The following is a 3,911-nucleotide window of genomic DNA, read 5'->3' as shown; positions in this document are numbered from 1 at the left end:
CCTCTTTCAAAGGTGATTTAGCAAAAGATGCTACTGTGGATTACTTTCCAAATATCACTGGCAGCGACTCTGTAAGAGCCTAAATCTTTGAGATTTTCATAGAATGGTCCTTGAAATAGAGGCTTTAGACATAGGGCATGAGAGGAAGTGTGTGAATGTGGGTGTGTGTGTATGATTTGAACTTTCTACTTTTCATTTTAGGGTGAAAAAGGAGCTATGGGAGAGCCTGGACCAAGAGGGCCCTATGGGCTGCCTGTGAGTTCCCGGTCACATGCACATCCCCACCTTCCGCATGCATAGATGACCAGTCACTGACACGGTTAACCCTTCCCTTGTGGGGCAGACTAATGTTAGAGAAGAAACAGCAATCCACTCATTACCTATAAATCCAGTAATTCCATGTCCTTCACAAATAGGTCATATTCAGTATCTCGCCCTCTCATCATGTACTGACACATATCCAGACACTTCACGAGATTGACAGGATCAGAGGCTGTCTCTAGAATAAACTATTAACCCGAGAACAGGATCCTGTCAGAAGATGCCCTCCCTACGTCATCTGACTGGACACTCATAACTGGTACTTCCTTGGAAGGTCACTGGATCCAAAAATGGCTGTGGAAGCTTCGTTGAAAACAGCCTTCTTCAGACTTTATCTGTTCCTATAGACTATTTACTAAAATGACTCTTGCTAGTAAAAAGTATTCCCCAAATTACATTGATATTTATGACGACTTGATGTTTCTGACTTTCTAAATCACTGTGATGACAAATGATCTTCAGAACATAGAACATTGATAGTGTTCTGTCTTCTGAAAATTATTATTATTATTTGAAATGGAGTCTTGCTCTTTTGCCCAGGCTGGAGTGCAGTGGCGTGATCTTGGCTCACTGCGACCTCCACCTCCCGGGTTCAAGCGATTCTCCTGCCTCAGCCTCCCGAGTAGCTGGGATTACAGATGTGTGCCACCACGCCCTGCTAATTTTTGTATTTTTAGTAGAGATAGGGTTTCACTATGTTGGCCAGGCTGGTCTGAAACTCCTGACCTCAAGTGATCCGCCCTTCTTGGCCTCTCAAAGTGCTCGATTTATAGGCATGAGACACTGCGCCTGGCCTGAAAATTCTTAATTACACAGAATTCATATTAAGACTTCTGATTTGCTTTAAAAATATCATCTTGGGAATGATTATAATTGATTCATTAAGATAGAGTAGGACGACAGTAGAAGCATATGTTGCATTAAGGGTTTTAACCTTTCCATATGTCCCACATGCTTTTTATGAATTGAAATAACAAACATAGTCCATGATTACCTCAGTGCTAAATAAAAAAATAAAAAAAAAAAGATGCTGATTTTGAAATAGGTTTCAAAATCTAATTGATGGAATCAAAGTAGCCTCTCGTGAACTTTGGATGGATCCATACTATGACACAATAGGGTCATCACCATGATAATCTGCACCATGAGAGTGAATTTATCATTCTTGCCTAACAGTCTTATGACTTTTAAAAAAATATTTGGGGATTATTCATTTACAAAGCTTACTTAAAAACAGCTTTTAAGTTGCAATCTTCACACCCTTCGTACATGGTATGCACATCTAGCCAAATTAAAACTGTATTTCTACATTCTTTACTCATTTGTGAGCTAACTACTAAGTTATCAAATTAAAGTAGCATTGATTCATATCCTCTATTAGTGCTGGTATGTTCTTAAATCAACTAAACGGTATTTTTGCTTTTAACTTAACTCCTGGACTGGTAACTTAGATACCAAGGTTTAAACACTAGCAGAATATTAGTCTATTTAACCCACTATATCATATAAAATTTTCATGACCCTTAACTTCAATACTAACAGTCACTAATCAACTAAACAGGATTTTTGCTTTTAATGTAACTCCTGGACTGATAACTTAGCTACCAAGCCTTAAACATCAGCAAAATATTAGTCTATTTAATCCAATATATCATATAAAATTTTTATGACACTTAACTGCAACACTAACAGTCACTAATCCAAATGAGAATCTTTTTCACATTTCTGAAGTAGTTGTTCTAGTACTAGTGTTGCATGTTCAGACAGCCTTAAATAAATCTATAATCTATTCATAAAACTTAGAAACACTAATGTAGCTACTATGGTTCTTTGGCAGGGGAAAGATGGAGAGCCTGGTCTTGATGTAAGTAATAAGTACAATAAACATCATCCTATTATAATAGATGTTGATGGTCTCCATCATCAATAACAAAAAGAATACTTATTTTCTGTGCATATAGGTATGCATAGAACATATATTGCTGTGCATGTAAACAGCAATATACAGTAGTGTTTGCATGAGATAAAACAGAAAAGCAAAAAGACACAATTATCTTGTATAAAATTAATAACTGGTAGTGGATAGTGGCACTTCAAAATACTTTCCCAAGTTGAGGGTACTCTTAACATCAGTATGACCTATTTATGAAAAATATGCATAAAATCAACATACTTCTCACATGCTATCCTTACAGAATGATATGTTTTTTTCTCAAAGCAGTTAGGCAGTATTTTTTTCCCTTTAGCATTTAGTCCCTATATATCTTATGCTAATATGTTTCTGTGAAAATAGAGAATGTCAAAAGCAAATGCCTCTAGACACAATCACTGCTCATCCTGTATTACATGAATAATGAGAATACCAAAAGTAATACAAATAGTAGTTACTGTTTATGAGCACCTGCTTTGGGCAGGCATCATTCTGGTACTTTGTAGTGCATCACCACATTTAACATTCACAACAGCTGTGTGGTGGATATCACTAACCCCATTTTACAATCAAGGGACTAAAGTGCAGAGAGGTAAGTGATTTGCCCAAATCTGCACAAATCAGTGAACTTCTGAGAACTCAAACTAGTATCCCGGTGTTCTTTCTACTCTCTATTTCTTAGAAGAAAAAGCAAGCAACCTGTTGTGTATAGATAATTGAGACATTAGAAAACTTACATTTCTAAGCACTGCTTTATTATCTCACCAGTCTTAAGACTGTTTTGTGTTATATTTAAGTTTTGTGTTATATTTAAGTTCAGAAATGTAAAATCCTAAAATATTTGTTTCTGGATGATTTTGCCACTATTACACCAATAGATCTTTTTGGTTTGCTTTTTATCTTACAGGGCTTCCCTGGTCCACGGGGTGAGAAGGGTGATCTAGGAGAAAAGGGAGAAAAGGTGACCTCTCCATCCCAGCATATAGCTTGTTTGATTCTTCTCCTGCTGTCTGCTTTGCTGTTCAGCTTGTGTGATTCCATTTGACACTTAATCTTTTTCCATCCTGTGCTCCAAAAACATACTGATGCCTGATTTAAGGAATCAGGTCTTCAGAGAGGAATGAAGAAGGCTGTACTGCCAGAGTAAGGGCACTGCCTGGCATAGAAGAAAAAGTTATTATCCCCAGATATTCAAGCTACAGTTTTTCAACCACCTGACACCAATTTATTGAAAAGTAAAGGATTTTTGAAAAAAAATTATTTTAAAAAGTAAAATTAAATGGCACAAATCTGCAATGATATTTGGCAGAGCTCATTGAACCCTGCAAAGCCAGCATCTCACTTGTCTTCACTACTTCCCAGTAGAGAAATGGAGATACGTTTTGTACCTTGATATTTTTTATTTGAAAATAGAGGAGAAGCAGTGTGACTGATAAACTACAATAAGTTCACTACGCAGGACTAGGACTTGCCACTTTCAGGTTCAGAGCAACAGGGATTTTTAAAACAGAGATATTGGTGTATTTTATGAGCTTGATTTTGAAGTTCTGTCTCAGAACCAGCAGCTCTATGGTCTTTAGGAGCCAATATTAGGCAATATGGTTTTATGACTTGAAAAGAAAAGTTTGGATTATGGATTTTAAAAGCCATTTTTTCCTTT

The 3,911-nt window shown here is 36.7% G+C and overlaps 1 long non-coding RNA gene across 1 annotated transcript; it reads left to right on the top strand.

The window, feature by feature from the left end:
- The first annotated feature begins 201 nt into the window (after positions 1 to 201).
- On the top strand, positions 202 to 3,508 carry LOC105514404. Its single transcript, XR_001002173.1, has 3 exons — positions 202 to 255; positions 2,159 to 2,185; positions 3,159 to 3,508. It is a non-coding gene; the product is annotated as an uncharacterized LOC105514404 (long non-coding RNA).
- Positions 3,509 to 3,911: the final 403 nt, after the last annotated feature.

This window comes from Colobus angolensis, unplaced genomic scaffold (genome assembly GCF_000951035.1).
Source record: "Colobus angolensis palliatus isolate OR3802 unplaced genomic scaffold, Cang.pa_1.0 Scaffold244, whole genome shotgun sequence".
Lineage (NCBI taxonomy): Eukaryota > Metazoa > Chordata > Mammalia > Primates > Cercopithecidae > Colobus > Colobus angolensis.
This window is presented reverse-complemented; position numbering and strand designations above follow the sequence as displayed.